The 22757-nt window shown below is 45.5% G+C and overlaps 1 protein-coding gene across 1 annotated transcript in view; it reads left to right on the top strand.

Moving 5' to 3' along the window:
• The first annotated feature begins 316 nt into the window (after positions 1 to 316).
• The window catches only part of RHOBTB1 (Rho related BTB domain containing 1), a 126471-nt gene continuing 104030 nt past the window's right edge, over positions 317 to 22757 (top strand). Inside the window, exon 1 of the mRNA XM_075612966.1 lies at positions 317 to 425. The gene's annotated coding sequence lies outside the window, so the exon portion shown is untranslated. The remainder of the gene's footprint in view (positions 426 to 22757) is intronic.

Here is a 22757-nt window from a genome sequence, read left to right as displayed (position 1 = left end):
GAGTAGCCACTGGTGTGTCAGGCTTCATTACGTACCATGTACATCCATAGGCCACCAAAGGGTTAAATATGTCGCTGCCATTAAAACACTCTGAGATTTTCCCTTCAAATGACATATAAATACTTGTTGGGATGGGAGGGGTCGCACAAGGGCAGAACAAAAACAAGATCACCTAGTCACGTATTCAATCATAAAGTCTGCCATGGGAAGGATGGGTAAGCTATACTGAGCTGCTTGTGTTTACAAAGATGTTGCACAAGGTACTGTAGGAGTGTGGTGGGTGTGACTGTCTGTGTGGGCATGGCCTGGACAGGGCAAAAGTCTGTATAGGTGAGGAATATCCGTGCAGCTGTACACATGAACCAGGGGATGAATAGAACTGCTGTTCCCGAACTGATCTCTACACCTTGTTTTTTTCACAACAGGTATTGTACATTCACATGTATGGGTGCAAAAGGTAATCAATCTTTTTCACAGGTATAGAGATATAATATATATACTGTATATATCATAATAATTGAAAAGATTTCCAGAACCTAAATAATTACGTGTGAATCTATTGTTGGCAGAACCATATGATAAAATAAGACATCATTTTATAAAAAGAGAATATCTATTTGTGTCATTGGTGCATAGGACGGGGGGTCACAAATAAATCAATTTGAGGAAGATTTAAGGATCTAGGAAGCAGCTGGTATGAGGGAGGTGCGGTTTAACATGTGTTGAAAAGTAAGTCGTTACTTGGCGTTAGTCTGGCACTGATTAATTCAGCTTACTGTTAGACAAAATCAAATATTGTAAATAGACAAACACTTTATTTTCTTTCTTTTTTTTTTTTCAAATAATTTTTATTTGTTTTTTGAATAACATAAAAATAGGGAGTGGGTACAGAAGAAAAAAGGGGGAAATGTGGGGGGGGATACGAAAAAACCCCAACATAATCAAATCAACAATAATATACTTAACAAATACTGTAATATGAGTAACTTTAACAATACTAATAGTAAGAAAAACAAAAAAAAAAGATATGGGGAGGAAGTGGGGAAGGGGGGCAAGAGATATTAGTGGTAATAACCTTAATATTTTTCCTGATTCTTTGTGTTTTTGTATATAGTTTATAACTTTTGAACAATGTATCCATTACACACTTTATTTTCTATAGGCATATGTATAAAAGTGGTGCAATTCTGGGACAAAAACATTGCCCCAGAGTCCCGATGTATTATAGAACAAATCCTATTTTTTTTCAATGGGATTGGTTTTTTTATACATACGGAATGGATTGTTGCCCCAGAATCCCACCACTATTGATTAATACAGGAGAGCCTACACTATCTGCGCACACTTGTTTGACTTCTTATATTTAATCTGAACTGGCAACTTCTATCTCTTAAACTGCTGTGTCATACTGCCATGCGGAATTTGTGTTTGTTAGTCATGGTTTTGATCCACCCTTTTGCAAAGTTAAACCCTTCCAGCCCAATCTGTCATTTAGATATTAGTAATACCAATACCGTCAAAACTGCAATCCTAGACAGATTAGTGGGCGTTCATAGATGCAGCATATATAATCAGGGTTGGGCAGTGGAAGTATCTACCCTCTGATTAAGCAATTATCACAGCACATCCTAATGGTGTTACTGTATGCAAATGTAAGGAACCAAATACTGAATAAATGCACAGCAATACAAAAATACAAACAATCGCAAAGGTACAATGAAAGGACAACACTGAGGTTAGTGGTAAAAAAAACAAACAAACAAGCAATGAATGGATGACTAGCACTGCAGAGGTTGAGCTAAATGTAATTTGTGACAACCGTACATTGGGGGGATTGTTTTTCAATCAAGTGTATACTATACATGCCCTGTACACCACCCTGTCCCTGTTAGATTGGTAAATATTGTCATGGAGGGAAGAGAGATGGGGACTTTACTTACCTTATTTAAAAGTATGCCCACCAGAAACCAATTTGGTTGGTTGGTTTTAGCAAGTTTAAAATCCCATTGCACTCACACACAGTGTTATCACAAAAGAAAATGTTAACACCTTATGTTGATGTTTGTTGTGGGTTAAAGGGCAGTAGAGCAAGGTTACAAATTCAACAGCTGTATTTTGGGGTATTCATTATGAAAGTTTTTTTTATTGGCATCTCTGTATCATGAAGAAGTTTCCCACTTTTTGAAGTACAGTATGTAACCATCTTCATTTATATTTTACCCTGTATCAAGTGATGGGAGTTACCCTGTATGATCCCACACAGCTAACCCTCCAGGGCCCTTAACCCTTACACTACCATACTGTAGTAGTCTCCACCAGTGAGGCTAAAATTAAAATGCTGCGTAGACTGTGTTTCAAATATTTCCCAATATGTGTGTTTAAATATTGCACTTTGGCACATTAGCCACTTAAATTTGCATTCTCACTTACCCAGTCCAAGGACATTCCTTTTCGGCCATAACTTTGACCTAACATAAGCAGTATGTATTGTTTATTCTTTAATATTAATATATTGTTGTTATGTTTTTAATGTTTAGGCTTGACAATTTTTCAAAACCAAGAAACTTAAATTGTGGACTAACCCTAGGGTTAAATAAATATGTCACAGGAGACCAGGCAATTTACACCTTTTTTACCGGGGTCATTCATTGAGCAAAACAGGGTAATTAAATAAATTGTAATTTATTTGGCATAAATTTGCTTCCACACAATGATACACAAAATACAGACAAAAAGACACACTTACTGGGGACTGGGGTCGAAAACTAGACTTTCTTAGGTGCAGAGAACTCTAAATTAGAGTTTTACCCTGACCAGGACTTGGCTCGAAAACCCCTGGTTCCCAAATCAGCATGAAATTCCACACGCCACCACTCCCTTCTCTTCTGAGAACTTGGACTTTCTTAAGAACTTTAATTCTATGCCCAGGAACTACTTGAAAACTAGAAGTAACTCTCAATGTATTACGTACCCCCTGGTAAAACATTTTATAAATAAATAAATTATAAATAAAAATGGCTGAATGTTTTCATTTTATTGCAACTACAATAGATGCTAGTCAGACTACTCTTTTCTATTGACTAGACTGTATGGTTATCATTACATAACTGAAAAACCTAACTGGCTTCATAGGCTTTCATTCAGATAATATAGATGTAGTGCAGTAATAATAAATTAATGTTTCGTCTTCCAAGGGTTAGCCAAGGCATTGTACTTCTGATAGTAAAGAATTAGAGTATATTATGCAAATTAAGTCTAACACTATGGCAACATACAACATTTTATAGTGTGTAGTATTGTGGCATCAGTATTGACGTATACTATTGCTTCATTTTCTGCAAACACATCAGAACCAAACACTTGGTTCTGATGCACCTCAACTTTAGGTTCATATGCCTAAAAGATGCATCACTATGGCACATTTATGATGAAAGGTTTCCATTAGAATTTTTAGAACTACAGTACTAACAGAAAAGCCATTCCTCCCCAAGATCAACACACAAGGGGCCCTTATGCAACATCAATGGAGATTAAATCATCTTAATCAATGAGAATGCTGCTTCAGAGCATAAGATCCAGGCCCATATTTACTAAGCGGTCCTCTGCCAGAAGACACAATCCGACGCAGGAAGACATCTTACAGCCCATTGATTTGAATGGGTTGTGAGGCATCTTATAGCACCAGCTGTCATCTTATGGTAAAATACGGCTTACTAAATGTGACCCCAATGTCAAATAAAGGAGGCTAATGAGAAATCAAATCATGTTAAAAGGTTTCCGTTACAATAGTCTAAGAACAATGAATACAAGTAAACCTAAAAAGTTACACAAGTTCCTTCTTCAATATAGGACACCAGGTGTCAGTTACATCTCTACTTGTAATTATCCCATCTTGCAGGGCTTGAAGCAAAGCCAAGTAGGACATTTCTGCAATGATTATCTCTAAGATGTGCCTGTAGGAAAACTACCTGTTGAGGGTTTAATAAAAGGCTGTTTCCTGTCCTACATTTGAACTCCAGAAACAACAGATTTCTAAAAGTCCTATTCCTTGGCACACGTAATGTAAGCAATGAAACCTAAAGGTGACAACCATTTCCTGCAGCCATGTACATGACAGTGACAAACTAGTTTCAGCTTTGGTTGCTACATTTTCACACAAGTTTTTTCAGATTAAATTCTCCATTTGCTGCCGTTTGCAACGCATTGTCAGTTCTAATTTTTTTTAAATATTTATCTTTCTTTTCAACAGATGCGTCATTTGTATAATGTAAAAATTGTAAAAAGGTGAATGTCTCATTAAATGCTGTTTTCAGCGCTAACGAGCCTTGCGTTGACTACACCGGCCGTTGGTGCTAATAATATGCGAAAGGGGTGTTCGCTTTTACGCCTGTCCACAGAGTTCCTGTATGGCTAATGCAGAGATTGAACATGTTACCAGAGCCATGTTATTTGAATCTAATGCAAGGCAGTCCTAACTTACCATGGCATTCAGACTATGGTAATGAGATCACTAACGGATGTTTAAGCATATAATTATGTTTGTAGATTCACTTTAACCTCAGGGAACATGACGTCACTTACTAATTTTAATAAATACTGTAGGAGAAGTGTGCAGAGGTTTAAACAAGGAGACTGCTTTTCGAAAATAAATGTAGACTTTATTTCGCCTCAACGCTTTAACAACAAAAATAGAGTTTTTTCCTAGCAAAAAAAATACAGCAACACACAGAACAGTTTTCAGTAGCGGATGAAAGTCTATATGCGTCTGTAGACGTCTGTGCAGGTACCTGGAATCCCTATGTATAAAGAACACACACCTGTGGTCTGCAAGGCTCAGCCATCCCTGCCCAAAGTCCAGTGTTCCTGAGGTCAGAGTTCAGAAGCATAAAGTTCAGGGTTTTCAGTGACCAAAGTCCCTCTGTATCAAAGACCCACAAGTACAGACTGGATGTCCTGGTGTCCCTCTGTATCAAAGACTCGCAGGGACAGACGGGATATCCTGGTGTCCCTCTGTATCAAAGACTCACAGGGACAGACAGGATGTCCTGGTGTCCCTCTGTATCAAAGACTCACAGGGACAGACGGGATGTCCTGGTGTCCCTCTGTATCAAAGACTCACAGGGACAGACAGGATGTCCTGGTGTCCCTCTGTATCAAAGACTCACAGGGACAGACAGGATGTCCTGGTGTCCCTCTGTATCAAAGACTCGCAGGGACAGATGGGATGTCCTGGTGTCCCTCTGTATCAAAGACTCGCAGGTACAGACGGGATGTCCTGGTGTCCCTCTGTATCAAAGACTCGCAGGTACAGATGGGATGTCCTGGTGTCCCTCTGTATCAAAGTCTCGCAGGTACAGACGGGATGTCCTGGTGTCTCTCGGTATCAAAGTCTCGCAGGTACAGACAGGATGTCCTGGTGTCCCTCTGTATCAAAGACTCGCAGGGACAGACAGGATGTCCTGGTGTCCCTCTGTATCAAAGACTCGCAGGGACAGATGGGATGTCCTGGTGTCCCTCTGTATCAAAGTCTCGCAGGGACAGACGGGATGTCCTGGTTTCCCTCTGTATCAAAGACTCGCAGGTACAGACAGGATGTCCTGGTGTCCCTCTGTAGCAAAGACTCGCAGGAACAGACGGGATGTCCTGGTGTCCCTCTGTATCAAAGACTCGCAGGTACAGACGGGATGTCCTGGCTTCCCTCTGTATCAAAGACTCGCAGGGACAGACGGAATGTCCTGGTGTCCCTCTGTATCAAAGACTCGCAGGTACAGACTGGATGTCCTTGTGTCCCTCTGTATCAAAGACTCGCAGGTACAGACTGGATGTCCTGGTGTCCCTCTGTATCAAAGACTCGCAGGGACAGATGGGATATCCTGGTGTCCCTCTGTATCAAAGACTCGCAGGTACAGACTGGATGTCCTGGTGTCCCTCTGTATCAAAGACTCGCAGGGACAGATGGGATGTCCTGGTGTCCCTCTGTATCAAAGACTCGCAGGTACAGACTGGATGTCCTGGTGTCCCTCTGTATCAAAGACTCGCAGAGACAGATGGGATGTCCTGGTGTCCCTCTGTATCAAAGACTCGCAGCTACAGACTGGATGTCCTGGTGTCCCTCTGTATCAAAGACTCGCAGGGACAGACGGGATGTCCTGGCTTCCCTCTGTATCAAAGACTCGCAGGGACAGACAGGATGTCCTGGTGTCCCTCTGTATCAAAGACTCGCAGGGACCGACAGGATGTCCTGGTGTCCCTCTGTATCAAAGACATATGCATGCGGTCTGCACGTCCTGGTGTCCCTAAGTAGCAAGGGCATGTAGGAGAGAGACAAACATTTCTGTTTCCTGCATTTTAAACCATTGCTGTACTCAGGTGGGCTTGTTAGTAGCCCTGCCTTGCTCCAGACAAGGATTAACTACTACCTGGCCGACACGACACCCAACCGCTCTGCCCCTGTTACAAATGCGTTATGAGCCCTCAGTTAACATTGCTCTGTAGATATGGGCCAAGAGATTTAGAATTTGTCATGACTTTTCTTCCTGCCATGGCTACCTCTATGCCATGTGCTCATTCTGCTACTGTATACTTGCCACTATTATTTGATGTGGTCACTTAACCTGTAAAACTCTCCTATCATCCAAAAGCTTACGCGTTTGGTGAAAAATGTATGACTGGGCTCTCACGATAGCTATAGGTTGTACTTCTGTTTCCCTTAAATTGCTGTAAAGTAATTAAAACCCCATAAAAGTGAAAGTGAAATAGCACAATTCAAAGCAAGTGTTATGTTCGCGATACTTTACAGATACAATTGTGTTTACACAATGTGAAAAAAAATCACAAATGCAAAAAGTCATAACATATTAAAGCAAGCTAAAAAGTGCATTCAAATATCTGATCATGATTATTATGATCACGACCACATGGACCCTTGGATATTAATTATATGGATATGAGAATGTTGTTTGCTTCTGTTTTGCATACCAAGATATAGTTGCAAATGAGAATTACATCTCAATGTTCCTTACACGGTAAAATACAGAAGCAGCGGCCATTATTCGATCATTTACCTGGGTAAATCCTGCACTATGCCGCGTGGTGGTCCGAGATGGTCCACTGCAGCCATAATGCTGGGGACCCTGCTGTGTTAATCCTACCGGGGTTTACCGGTATGTAAAAAAACGTGCAGTAAGAGATAGGCTGAATCAGTCACTGTAACTGCACGCCTCTCACAGGCTATCGCTGGGTTTTTATTTACCCCTTAATTCCCGAGATACAAGCCCCGTTATGGGGTGCCGGTATCCCCGCCATGTTAAAATCCTGTGGGTCACGTGACCGTGGGATCTAAACAAAGCAGGGAGATACCGGCACCCCATAACGGGGCCTGTATCTCAGGAAGTAGGGGGTCCCCGAGGCTGAAATCAATTTTGTTCAGCTCTGGAGACCCCCTGCTCAAGCACACTATAAAAAAAATGTAAGCAGCTTCATCACCTTAGCAGCGAACTGCTAATGCAATGAAGGGGTTAAGGCAGACTACCAGGTTTATTTGGGACAGAGGAGGTGAGTGAAGGTGAGTGAAAGGGGTAATAAATGTTCTAAAATCAAAGTTTAATGACACATATAGTGTAATATTATTACTAAATGTGTCATTAAACTTTGATTTTAGAATGTTTTTTTCGCATTTTCATCAAGACCATTAAAAACCACAATTAATATTATATATAAATTAATTTGGTCAGTAGTGCACCACAAAAGGGATCTCTCTCTTTGGACCGTGACTCTTCAACTCGTCCCATCAGTCTTTTTGTATAGTCTGACTATCTCCCTAGTAGCAGACATCACCAACTTTAGCTTGAGCGAGGTACTCTCTTCCTTATATGGGTACCTACTGTACCAATACACAACCCACCCCCTTTACCCTCAAAAAAAACCTAACACATACAATACAGTAACTGGCAAAATTACTATTATCCAGATATGGATAATAGTGCATTTGCCCATTTAAAATAAAACATACAGTAAATCAGCAGCATAAAGTAAATTAAACTGTCCTCATCCTCATGACCATCCTTGTCCTCCATGGACATCAATAGCAACACCAAATAAAAAAAATTTGTCTGGCATGGTGGCAATTCCATGCCCAGTGGGCATGAGTTGCCACTATGCCAGCCAACAACATTCATCCTGCCAATCTTAAAAACAAGCCACTAATAAAACAGACATTCAATTTTAATCTTAAAAATGCCACCAAAAAATTGACTGGCATGCTGGCACTCCCATGCCCTCTGGGCCTGAGCTGCCACTATGCCATCCAATGGGCAACATGCAAAAAATAAAAACATGCATAAAATAAAACCAACATTGCTTTTCCTCAAAAATAAAAAGGCCAAAAACCCCATTGAATGGCATGGTGGCACACCCATGTCCTGTGGGCATGAGATGCCACTATGCCAAGCAATGGGGATCTTAAAAAAAATACAACATTAAAAAAACAAAATCCATCTTTTTCTTACTTTTTGATGTCTTCACCACCGAATCCAACTTCAACAGCAAAACCAGCAGCAGCAGCAGCAGCGTAACGGAGTGGTCGCCACAAACAGGACCTGACCGCAGGGCTGATGTGGGGATTGAAAAAACACCAACCTCCAGCCACGAGAGAGCGTCCAGAGTGTAGATTGGTAGTGGGTAGCCGGGTCGGGGTTATAGAGGTCAAAGTAGTAGAAGGTACTTGCCGAGGTCGGGATTGGAGAGGTGCGGATCGTCGTAGGTACTTTGCCGTGGTCGGGGTTAGGAGTAGAGAAGTACGGAGTCCAGAAGAAGCCATGGTCAGAGAAGATGGAGCTAGGAACAGGAGACACAGGTACAAAGCAAGGAGGCAGGAATTGCAGTAAGCACTTCGCATGGATTGAAGTTTTATGATCAGCCATCTTTACAAGGGGCTGTCTGAGCATATATAGTGCCCTGGGCCAATAGAGAGGCTGCAAGGAAAGGCTCACCAGTATCCCTCGCTGTGATAGGCAGAGTAGGAGTTACCAACAGCTGTGGAGTAATGAAAGAAGCCAGGACCCGATTCGGCACATGCGTATGCTTTCCAAGCACTAGCAGCACCATGGGACGTGTCACTGGAGGAGAAGGAAACAGAGCACCCTATCGCGGGTTGGAGTAGGTGGCCACTGCGCTGAGCGCGCCGCAGATCACGGATACTTACAGTACCCCCCCACCTCCTCAGGAGCGACCTCCGGGAGTCTCAAGGATGGCTTGTGAGGGTATTTAGAATGAAAGGCCCGGACGAGTTTGGGAGCATGTAGAAGATGCCAAGGTATCCAGGATCGTTCTTCAGGTACGTAATCCCTCCAGTGAACCATATACTGCAGACCTCCCATAGACATCCTGGAGTCCAGCACAGACTGTACCTCGAATTTTTGTTGCCCCTTCACGAGAAGAGGTTCATGAGGTGCGGGTGGGATGGAAGACTGAGGATGTACATGAAGTTTCAACAATGAGGTGTGGAACACCGACGGAATTCTCATGGACGAGGGGGAAGCGTAAGCGGTATACTAACGGATTGACTTTTTCCATGGTGGTGAAAGGACCGATGAACCTCGGTGCCAATTTAAGTGTAGGAACCTTGAAACTAATATTTTTTGAAGATAGCCACACCTTTTGTCCAGGGCTGTGTTCTGGGATCTTCCGTCAATAGCAGTCTGCTTGAATCTTTTGTCTGGAAGTTGCCCTCCTAAGATTCCCTTGAATCCTCTTCCAAGAGTTCTGCAGCCAACGTACTCTGTTGTCTGCTGCCAGCACCTGAGATCTGGGTGTAGAGATGGGAAGAAGAGACGGGTGAAAACCATAGTTGATGAAGAAGGGCGACTCCATAGTAGATTCACTGCGAAGATTATTGTACGCGAGCTCGGCCCAGGGAAAATGCTCATTCCAGTCATCCTGGGTGTTCGAGACAAAACATCGAATGAACTGCTCTAGCGACTGGTTGGTCTGCTCCGTCTGACCGTTGGTCTGGGGGTGGTAACCCGAGGAGAAATTAAGTGAGATCCATAATTGCTGAGAGAATGAGCACCAAAACTTTGAAATTAATTGTGAACCCCGATCGGAAACTATGACCTGTAGTACCCCGTGGAGATGAAAAATGTCCTTAATAAATACCTCTGCCAGTTTGGAAGCATTGGGAAGACCCTTCAGCGGAATAAAGTGAGTTTCCTTGGAGAAGCGGTCCACCACTACCAAGATGGTGTTCCTCCCTTTGGAACTGGGTAATTCTACTATGAAGTCCATGGAAAGGTGGGTACTTAGATGGTCCAGGATGGGAAGAGTTGGAAGACCTGAAAGTTTGTTCCAGGGATTCTTATTACGAGCATGTAGGGCACGCAGTGACTAATTCCTTGATATCCTTCTGCATACCGGTCCACCAAAAGGTCCGCTCCAAGAAGTCAGTAGTTCTCCTAGTACCTGGATGTCCTGAGGATTTGGAAAAATTATCCCATTCCAGTTCCTTCCCTCGATAGGCCGGTGCAGTAAAGAAGCGACCCTCTGGGACTTCGAGACCCTCAGTGATGTGAGACTGATCTTGTACAATATTCTCCAAGGTATCGAAAGTGTTGGTGGAAAGTACGCATTTAGAGGGGAGTATGGTCTCCTGTCTGTCCTCGATCTTGTCTTCCACCAAAAACTGACGGTAGAGGGCATCAGCCTTCACATTCTATGAGCCCAGTAAGTATGAGATAATAAAATTGAAACGGGAAAAAAAAGTGACTATCGATCCTGATGAGCCCCTAGGCGCCGAGCGCCTTCGAAGTAGAGCAGAACTTTGTAGTCAGTCAAAATGGTAATTGGGTTCTCCATGTCCTCTAGGAGGTGTCTACACTCTTCTAAAGTCAACTGATGGCTAGGAGGTCCCGGTTACCTACGTCATAATTCTGCTCGGCAGGAGAAAACTTTTTAGAAAAAAATGCGCACGGATGTAGTCTGTGGGAAGTCTTCCTCTGTGACAGAATAGCTAAGGCCCCGACGTTGGATGCATCTACTTCTGAGGTGAAAGGCAGGTTGGGGTCCAGATGTATGAGGATGGGTGTCAAAGCGAAGGTGGTTTTCAGGTGGTCAAAGGCTTGAATGACCACCAAAGACCATGAAGTTGGATACGCACCTTTTTTTGTCAGGACAGTAATGGGTGCTACTGCAGAAGAGAAATTCTGGATGAATCTGCAGTAGTAATTGGCAAAGCCTAGGAAGCGTTCTACGGCTTTTAACATTGTGGGACGAGGCCAATCCAGGACCGCTTCCACCTTGGCTGGATCCATGGCAAGGCTAGTGTCAGAGATGATGTACCCCAAAAAGGTGGTGGCTTGATGGAACTGACACTTTTCCAGTTTGGCAAACAGGTGGTTTTCACGTAGGCGTAGAAGTACTTGCTGACATGACCCGAATGTTCCTGGAGGTACTTGGAAAAAATCAGTATGTCGTCCATATAGACTATGACATATTGGTTGAGAAGATCTCTGAAAAGTTCGTTAACGAAATCCTTGAAAATGGCAGGAGCGTTGCAAAGGTCAAATGGCATAACAGGGTACTCATAATGGCCATCCCGAGTATTGAAGGCCGTCTTCAACTCATCACCCTGGCGGATTGTTACCAAATTGTTAACTCTTTGCCCAGGACATACTTGAAAGTGAGAGGTAACTCTCAATGTATTACTTCCTGGTATAACATTTTATAAATAAATAAACAACATTGGATTTGATGTGCTTGATAAATCAGTATCCACAAGTAGGAAGTTCAAATGCCGTGTGAAATGTGCTGTTTTTGTTTTTTTTTGCCTTAATACGTAGACTGCAGATGTTACTTTTTATAAATGAATCTTGAACTTGTATGTTTACCATTTTTGCACCCTGCGGAACTTCGCAAAAAATGATTAATAAATGTGCATTCCCACTTACTATGAGACCTTTAGCCTTTACACGTACCGATTACTGTGCTCCATTACAGAACTTCCAAAGCAGATACCGTAGAAGATACACACAGGAATGTGACACACACTAGTCTTACATTTACAGTAGGTCCCTGTTTGTCTTGCGGAATGATGAACTGAGAAAGCCCTCTATTTGTAACTGCGAAGTGAACAGCAGAACCCAATAGTAAAAGCGGGTCTCTTTTATTCCCTTACACATCCCCCATCTTAAAAATACTGATGTGAGCAGGAATTAAGGTACATTTGATTTTGTTAGAAGACACATTTTTTTTATACACATATCATAGTTTGGATTTTTCTGCACACCACGATAGTATGTTACTAGTCCGTTAATGATGCTGACAAACAGGTTAGGAATCCCAAAATGCTGTGTTTTTATTTTTGTATTGATTTGTTAAATTGATAAATAAACCACAAGAATGTTTCAGTGAAACAGACATGCAAGCTTTTTCATTTCTTCTTAAATCTGCATAGTGAGCAGCTTTACTGACACTTGCTAAGCAGTGCGCAATGCAGCTTTAAGCTATTACTGCTCTTTCTTTACAGTTCTGTTAGTATTCCTACAACTAAGCAGTAGTAGTCTATTTTGCAGACTGTAAAATCTGACAACCAACATCTGGTTGGTTACTTCTGGATGCACTAAGCAAACAAGAGAAAACAAAAAAAAGCCAGTGCACCTGTAAATAAAAACCAAGTGCACTAAAAGAGCTACTGGTGGAGCTCCAAAGAAAACGGAGGGATACCGAGCAGAGCTCTCCCCTTAAGGCCCACTGGGAGGTGAACTCTTGAACCTGCAGAGTAACCTTAGTGTAGGTAAACTCTGTACGAATACGGGAGCGCAGGGAGTCAGTGTTTTATCTTTATTTTTCTTGCAATAGACTGCAGCCGCTCTTGTCACTTTTGAGGGGCCTCCTTCTGTAGTTCTGGTTGCATTTCACCCCACATATTTTTATATTTGGGTGCCCAGTGTCACAGGACAAACTGCTCTTGGTATTAGTCAAACTGGATATATGTGGCAGGCTATCATCTTGGGTTTCCCCCACCCTCAGGCAGCCTTCCTGAGTGACATGGGTGGAGGAGGAACATGGTCTGTGTGCAGCCAATCCGGGTGCAGACCTTCTGCCCTCCCCCTCTGCACTAGGGAGGAAGCAGCTCCATATTATAGCAGTCCAAGTCTCTCCCTCAAGGGAGTGAGACATGTCCTCAGTCCCCTCAGGGGGGCTGAAGAGAATAACAAGCAGGCCTGGGAGGCCTCAATTCTGAGAAGAGGCCAGGCACCATCCAGAGGTCTGGGACCTGTGCTAGAATATAATGCATTCACTGTAATACCGTCTGCAGTGGATGCTATCTGCAATAAAGAGGATCCTGTTTCATATACCCCTGTCTGAGTCTACAGTCTATTTGGGTAGGCGTATGAATGATGACTTTCACAGGGGGTGGGACTGTCTCCAGCCATGCTGGAGCCTGCTGTGAATGGAGGCGCAAGCACCAGAGAAGAACACAGCTTGAAGACATCCAAAAGCCTGTCCTGTTTCCCCATACCAACGCGGACCCTCAGCATCTCCTGGAACAGGTATGAAGCACCATGACACCGGTAGCAAGGCCAAATCTCCCGGGGGGTGGGGGAGGGGGATTGAAGCAGCGCCACAATTTGAGACGCTGCTGAGATGCAGACCAGGGCAGTTTTTCAGGGCAGTGCAGCACAGAAGAAGCAGGGGCCGGGCCTCTGATGCTTCACCTGGGACCCTGGGCACCCATTTTCTACACTAAGGAAGGGGGGAACCTCTCTCTGAGGCAGCACCTGGGAGGGGTTACCTTGACCCTTACCGGAAAAAAAGAGACTGTTGGGGCGCACTCTGAAGCTACTCCAGGAGCATGGACACCTTTCATAAGCACCCAGAGAAAGGTGAGGCGCACGCTGAAGGGAAATCCAGGCACAGGGCTGATTGGGTACCCTTCTAGCTGCCCAATAATTGTACTTGTTGGGACTTAACCTGATGGGAAATCTAGGGACCGTGTACCCTTCGTCTAACTCAGAACAGTGGTTGGGGCGCACCATGATGGGAAATCCAGGGAGTGTATACACTTCTAGCTGCCCAAAAATATACTACGGAAGGGCCCCTGAGGCGTCGCCAGGGACCCTATGTACCTTTTCTCCCCTCATGGACTGTTTGCCTGTTACTCAAAATGGTGGCTCTTGCACTTGGGCTCACCGCATGGTACTATGTACTCAAAATGGCGTTCCCACCAGAAAAACGAGACCGCGTGGGCTTGTTGCAGAGTTGCAAGCCTTTCTGCAAAGCATATTGCAAGCTTTCGGCGGCAAGGTCAAGCCCCACCCACCACTGTGACTGGCTCAGCCAGAGCCGAGTCACACCTTGATCTGTCCTGCCCCTGCTCTATATTCCACCTAGGGGAGAGGGCACCGCAAAAGACCAATTGAAGGCTGTTCCTGGTGTAGGAGGAGCTAAACAGTGACTGCCCCACCTCAGTTCCATGGAGCTGAGCTAGAGAACAGATCCACAGTACAACCCTCTGCCTATACTACCTCATCTTCTAAAGAGGTTATGTCTGCGCTAGAGATTCAACTACCAGGGGGCTATCTGGTAATTACCATCCATGGATAGCACCACCTGTGGTGTATCTGCCCGCGATGCCGGCTCCCCGGAGGCAATGCTAGCTCCACTGCACAGTGTCAACACTGCGGGGCCTACTTCATGGGGCCTGAAAGCCCTGGTCCAGCCACCGCTTTCCTGCTAATCGACTGGGCCTCCACACCAACCGGTGTGTCCCCTACAGTTTCCCTTACCACGGTTGATATCGTGGGCCTGTGTGCTCTAGCCATTGCGCCCGGATGCCCACGTGGTCCGGTGCTAGAGTCTGTACCAACTGCGGTGCCAACCAAGATGTCCTCGTGGTTCCAGGACTGGAACCTGTACAACCCGTACCTGATGACCGGGAAGATGAGTGGATTCCCTCAGGGGTGTTGGGTGCACTTCCCCTGGCGGCGCGGGAGCAGGGAAGCTCTGTGCCAATAGCCGCCAGGGAGTGCTGGGTGCCCCGACGTCACTCCCTGGTGAAATGTCCTTACCCTTCTCAGGAGATTATGCGCGCAGCCCACCTGTGGAGAGACCATCCCCTACCGGTAACCTGGGGTAGGATTCCGGATCCCGAGGCGTCCCTCCGACAGGTTGTGGTGCATCCGGAGCCCTGGAGGTGCTCCATTCCCGAGGAAGACGCTGGAGCAAGGTAGGACAAGTCTGCGGTGAATACGGTGGAGCCAGAGGACATCCCCTACCTGCGGATGGGTGAGGCTCTAACTTCTTACTTTTGCCCGAATCCTGTTGCGGCCTACATGGATGAGGCGCATGGGGGGGGGGGCATTGTTCGGTGTGCAGAGTGGTGATGCACTTCCTGCATTGCCGGACGTGACGTCATCCTTGGCGCCGGGCCTATGCCAGTCTGGGGACCATGCGAGATCTTCCAACAGCAATGATGTCACCAAGATGTCGCCTGCTAAAGATACGGAACCTCGGCCAGAACCAGTGGTGAGTGCTTTGCTGTCCCCTGCCACCTCTCACTTATACTTGGCCCGGTGTACAGGAAGGGGTCACCGGATCTTCGGGTCCCCTGATGCCACCCCAATACCGCCTCCTGGGTCCGTGGTAAACCCGCACCACATAGAATGGCCATGGACACTGTTAGGCCCCATTCACTGGCATTCACCAGCCTCGTACCTTCCAAGGCCACCCCTGTTCAGGACAGTATCATGACCACCCCCATTACATCTGCCCGTGCTGTGGGTGCTAGTGCTGCCCCTGCCAACCCCATCTATGTGTTGTCCCATTACCCCAGTGATAATGTGTCCCCTAGTCTATCCACTGATCTAAGAGACTGGGATTTGGGGGGAATGGATGGTTGGTCTGATGACTCAGAGGGGGAAATACCAGCTTCAAGCTGAATACCTGTGGCTAAATCCCCTGGATCCTTTAAGTCCTTTAGAGAGTCATCATTATCTCAGCAGTCAGCAATGTCTGGAGTGTACTCTCAGAGCCAAACCCCAGAACATCTGTCCTGGTAACGCCTCAAGTGGTGGGACCCTATGTTTCAGGGATACACCGCCAGTATAAATAGGACTAGGTTCCTTCTGGTTGACGGTCCTGTGGTGGAGCATTGCTGTGAGGGTGGTGCAAATCAGGCTGGGTGTAGTAACACCTAAGGGAACACTGTACCAAGAGGTGGACCCTAGGGAACCTCAATTTTGGGTTTTGCCAGGCCGAGGTACTGACAGAAAATTGTTAAAATTTAGCAGAGCTGACTGGGCTATAATACTCAGATACCGTCAGTAGTGGTACGAGTTCCCCTATGTACCAGTACCCATTATGGATTAACTCGAGGCCAATAGGGACAAATGGTTAAAACAGGCGGTACTGCACCATCTGAAATCTAAAACTACTCAACAAGTATTTATAGATGAGTCCCGAACCTGTACCATCATGAGGGAATGGGTAGTGGGACAGAGTATCTATAAGGATCGGGGAGAACTCCGCCAGAGGCCTGGTCCTCCTAAAATACATTTTTGTATGGGCCAAAGGATTTGAGTATGGGACAAGGATTTCGATGGGCCGGTGCTTATGAAATAGGGATCTTATTGTTCTTCATGCTGGGAGAATATTGTTTGTTTCATCACTGTAATCAGTGGATGGCCCTGTAGTAATGTCTGCTATATTCTGACAATGGTTAATGTCTATACTAGTGGTGCGCAAACTGGGGGCCGTGCCCCCCAGGGGGGGCGGGAGTTTTGTCTGGGGGGTCACGGGCCGTTGCAGAGGCCCTGTGCTCTCCCCCCGGGCATTTAATGCCGGGGGATTGCGCGAGGCCTATGCAACAAGGAAACTTAGCTTGTTTCAGACGCGTCTCCATGGCAACGCGGTGGCAAATGACGCCGTGGGGTCATGTGACGTGAGGTTGCCAGCGGGTCACATATCGTTTGATGCATGTGGAAGGTAGGAGAGGGGGCTCGAGACCGGGTGAGGCCTGACAAGGGGGCGCAGCTTAAAACGTTTGCGGTCTTTTTTTTATGTATATCATGCATTTATGTATAATAAAATACAAGTTATAAAAAAAAAAGTTTGCGCTCCCCTGGTCTATACCATTTGATATGTAACCTTGTGTTGTATTTCAGGCTCCAGGTTGATGAATGGTGCCCCAAATTGGATCCCAGTGAGACATGGGGTTTTTCACCTAGGGGAGAGTGTAGCCATGGCTGGTATTGGCTATCTTTCTGCCCCTCCCTGTCATGTAAGTCCTGATAGCTGCAGGCTGTGGCAGGCTATCATCTTGGGTTTCCCCCACCCTCTGGCAGCCCCCCTGAGTGACAAGGGTGGAGGTGGAACTTGGTCTGTGTGCAGCCAATCCGGGTGCAGACCTTGTGCCCTCCCCCTCTGCACTAGGGAGGAAGCAGCTCCATATTATAGCAGTTTGAGTCTCTCCCTCAAGGGAGTGAGACATGTCCTCAGGGGGGCTGAAGAGAATAACAAGCAGGCCTGGGAGGCCTCAATTCTGAGAAGAGGCCAGGCACCATCCAGAGGTCTGGGACCTGTGCTAGAATATAATGCATTCACTGTAATACCATCTGCAGTGGATGCTATCTGCAATAAAGAGGATCCTGTTCATATATCCTGAGTCTACAGTCTATTGGGTAGGGGTATGAATGATGACTTTCACAGGGAGGACTGTCTCCGGCCACGCTGGAGCCTGCTGTGAATGGAGTCGCAAGCACCAGAGAATACTGCAGCTTGAAGACATTCAAAAGCCTGTCCTGTTTCGTCATACCAACGCGGACCCTCAGCATCTCCAGGGAACCGAATAGGTATGAAGCACCATGACACCAGTAACAAGGCCAGATCTCCCAGAGGGGAGAGGAGGGGGGGGGGGGAGCAGTGTTACATATATATATATATATATATATATATATATATATCCAATAAGCAGTGAACCCTTGCCTGCGAGGCTCTGTTCAGTCAGTAGTAGTGTATGTGAAGTTATCAATATGTGTGATAATATATGTTTTTAAAGCATATGAAAAATGACAAACGCACTAATAAACTATGCACTATAGTGTTGACCTGCAAGTTATTGTATATATGTACATCGTAGTAGTCTACCTCTAATCCCCTTTTTTCATCACAAACTTCATATTCCATTTTGAATAAGTATTATAATAATAGAATACCATAATACGTTTCCAAGTAGAAATACAAGTTTCTGCTTATGGAAGAGAAGAGAGTTTAGCTTCCTGTGCTAATGTTTAGCAATCATTTTGAGGTGTGACACCTTTGTTGTGTGTAGAATATAGGTAAAAATCTAGAAAACAAATTCTATATTATGTCATCTGTTTTTACATAGTACTTACTGTGTACACAACAGTGTAAAGTAAAACAGGAGGTTAACTATGCTACAATGGCTGTTGACCGGGAATCTCTTCAGAGGCCACTGGCTTAACTTTATTTCAATGCAAAATAACGTGTTTCAAGCCTCGCTACAGAGGTTAAACCACAAACATTGAATTTCATTAGTGGAACTAGGCAACCTAGATATGTGACTTATTAATGGTTGGCAGATAAAGGTAGTCATTTATGCTTTCTCATTACTGCCAAACCCAGGTGTGAGCACTGTAGTTAAACACCCCACACCCTGTTATAGCCGACTGTGTGTCAACATTTGCAAATGTTATGATGGACTTTATTTTCTTCTTGAGAAACCCTCGTGGATTTAAAGTCAGTCGCACTTATTTTTTAGCATCAGCAGTACCCTGGGCTTTAGTGGAGTCAAGCTCATAAAATTCAGAACTTTTCCATTGAATGACAGTTTTGGGGCTCAATCTCACTGATTTCAGTCTTTTAAAGTTAGTATATCTGTTATAACAGACCAATCAATACACTACAGCTAAATGCAGGGTGATTATTTAAAACATGTATATGTGCAATAGAACTTATACAATGTGAAATCTAAACTAATATCATTAAGAAACCCTTACTTTCTTCTCCAGTCAGGAGGAATACATACTTGAATTGTGATATTGTTGATGAAAATGGTAATATCAGTGATGCTGAAGTGCATTATTTAGTTAAAGTTCTGGCATCTGTTTCATCCGGAATAATAGGTGCAGAGCACACCAAGAAAATATAAAAATCATACAACTTTATTGTGCCTATTGTCACATATAAGTGCTAGGGGCTATTATGGCACCAACATGTGATTTTGATTTTCCAGAATATATTTGTAGGATTTGACCATTTTTCCAGTGTGCTATGCTCCTAATCTGCTATATGATTGTGTTACCTGGTTGTGTGCACACGCAGACTAGCCCCCTGCTGGATACACCATTACTGCTATATGATTGTTACCTGGCTGTGTGCACACGCAGACTAGCCCCCTGCTGGATACACCATTACTGCTATATGATTGTGTTACCCGGCTGTGTGCACACGCAGACTAGCCCCCTGCTGGATACACCATTACTGCTATATGATTGTGTTACCTGGCTGTGTGCACACGCAGACTAGCCCCCTGCTGAATACACCATTACTGCTATATGATTGTGTTACCTGGCTGTGAGCACATGCAGATTAGCCCCCTGCTGGATACACCATTACTGCTATATGATTGTGTTACCCGGCTGTGTGCACACGCAGACTAGCCCCCTGCTGGATGCACCATTACTGCTATATGATTGTTACCTGGCTGTGTGCACACGCAGACTAGCCCCCTGCTGGATACACCATTACTGCTATATGATTGTGTTACCCGGCTGTGTGCACACGCAGACTAGCCCCCTGCTGGATACACCATTACTGCTATATGATTGTGTTACCTGGCTGTGTGCACACGCAGACTAGCCCCCTGCTGGATACACCATTACTGCTATATGATTGTGTTACCTGGCTGTGTGCACACGCAGACTAGCCCCCTGCTGGATACACCATTACTGCTATATGATTGTGTTACCTGGCTGTGTGCACACGCAGACTAGCCCCCTGCTGGATACACCATTACTGCTATATGATTGTGTTACCTGGCTGTGTGCACACGCAGACTAGCCCCCTGCTGGATACACCATTACTGCTATATGATTGTGTTACCTGGCTGTGTGCACACGCAGACTAGCCCCCTGCTGGATACACCATTACTGCTATATGATTGTGTTACCTGGCTGTGTGCACACGCAGACTAGCCCCCTGCTGGATACACCATTACTGCTATATGATTGTGTTACCTGGCTGTGAGCACATGCAGATTAGCCCCCTGCTGGATACACCATTACTGCTATATGATTGTGTTACCCGGCTGTGTGCACACGCAGACTAGCCCCCTGCTGGATGCACCATTACTGCTATATGATTGTTACCTGGCTGTGTGCACACGCAGACTAGCCCCCTGCTGGATACACCATTACTGCTATATGATTGTGTTACCTGGCTGTGTGCACACGCAGACTAGCCCCCTGCTGGATACACCATTACTGCTATATGATTGTGTTACCTGGCTGTGTGCACACGCAGACTAGCCCCCTGCTGGATACACCATTACTGCTATATGATTGTGTTACCCGGCTGTGTGCACACGCAGACTAGCCCCCTGCTGGATACACCATTACTGCTATATGATTGTGTTACCTGGCTGTGTGCACACGCAGACTAGCCCCCTGCTGGATACACCATTACTGCTATATGATTGTTACCTGGCTGTGTGCACACGTAGACTAGCCCCCTGCTGGATACACCATTACTGCTATATGATTGTTACCTGGCTGTGTGCACACGCAGACTAGCCCCCTGCTGGATACACCATTACTGCTATATGATTGTGTTACCTGGCTGTGTGCACACGTAGACTAGCCCCCTGCTGGATACACCATTACTGCTATATGATTGTTACCTGGCTGTGTGCACACGCAGACTAGCCCCCTGCTGGATACACCATTACTGCTATATGATTGTGTTACCTGGCTGTGTGCACACGTACTGCACCGACACACTTTATTCGAGCAAATACCCGGTATGTACCTGGCAGATACCTGGAATGCGCCGCTCCTAACCTCTGACATGCCCCGTTGCATTTGCCTTCCCAGCCTGGGTTCATGCCTGGCTGATGGGCGGCTGATCTGTTAAATGATAATGATTAGGATTTAATAGGCTGCAATGCTTCGCGTGTCTACCAGATGGCATAAATTCATGAATTGTAATGCAGTTTATATATATATACTGTGCAGTATTGCAGCCAGCGGGAATAAAATGCTTCAATCCCTGCTTGGAAAATAACTCAATGCACTCGGGCAGAAAACAGTCACAAACCTCAATACACCCGGGTATACCCGAATTCGTGGGACTAGCCAAGCTCGAATAAAGTGTGTCGCCAGTGTAGACTAGCCCCCTGCTGGATACACCATTACTGCTATGTGATTGTGTTACCTGGCTGTGTGCACACGCAGACTAGCCCCCTGCTGGATACACCATTACTGCTATATGATTGTGTTACCTGGCTGTGAGCACACGCAGACTAGCCCCCTGCTGGATACACCATTACTGCTATATGATTGTTACCTGGCTGTGTGCACACGCAGACTAGCCCCCTGCTGGATACACCATTACTGCTATATGATTGTGTTACCTGGCTGTGTGCACACGTAGACTAGCCCCCTGCTGGATACACCATTACTGCTATATGATTGTTACCTGGCTGTGTGCACACGCAGACTAGCCCCCTGCTGGATACACCATTACTGCTATATGATTGTGTTACCTGGCTGTGAGCACATGCAGACTAGCCCCCTGCTGGATACACCATTACTGCTATATGATTGTGTTACCTGGCTGTGAGCACACGCAGACTAGTCCCCTGCTGGATACACCATTACTGCTATATGATTGTGTTACCTGGCTGTGTGCACACGCAGACTAGCCCCCTGCTGGATACACCATTACTGCTATATTATTGTGTTACCTGGCTGTGTGCACACGCAGACTAGTCCCCTGCTGGATACACCATTACTGCTATATGATTGTGTTACCTGGCTGTGTGCACACGCAGACTAGCCCCCTGCTGGATACACCATTACTGCTATATGATTGTGTTACCTGGCTGTGTGCACACGCAGACTAGCCCCCTGCTGGATGCACCATTACTGCTATATGATTGTGTTACCTGGCTGTGTGCACACGCAGACTAGCCCCCTGCTGGATGCACCATTACTGCTATATGATTGTGTTACGCGGCTGTGTGCACACGCAGACTAGCCCCCTGCTGGATACACCATTACTGCTATATGATTGTGTTACCCGGCTGTGTGCACACGCAGACTAGCCCCATGTTGGATACACCATTACTGCTATATGATTGTGTTACCCGGCTGTGTGCACACGCAGACTAGTCCCCCTGCTGGATACACCATTACTGCTATATGATTGTGTTACCCGGCTGTGTGCACACGTAGACTAGCCCCCTGCTGGATACACCATTACTGCTATATGATTGTGTTACCTGGCTGTGTGCACACGTAGACTAGCCCCCTGCTGGATACACCATTACTGCTATATGATTGTGTTACCTGGCTGTGTGCACACGTAGACTAGCCCCCTGCTGGATACACCATTACTGCTATATGATTGTGTTACCTGGCTGTGAGCACACGCAGACTAGCCCCCTGCTGGATACACCATTACTGCTATATGATTGTGTTACCTGGCTGTGTGCACACGCAGACTAGCCCCCTGCTGGATAC

This window comes from Ascaphus truei, chromosome 8 (assembly GCF_040206685.1).
Source record: "Ascaphus truei isolate aAscTru1 chromosome 8, aAscTru1.hap1, whole genome shotgun sequence".
Taxonomy (NCBI): domain Eukaryota; kingdom Metazoa; phylum Chordata; class Amphibia; order Anura; family Ascaphidae; genus Ascaphus; species Ascaphus truei.
Note: the sequence above shows the minus strand (reverse complement) of the source record. Positions and strands in the feature narration are given on the sequence as shown.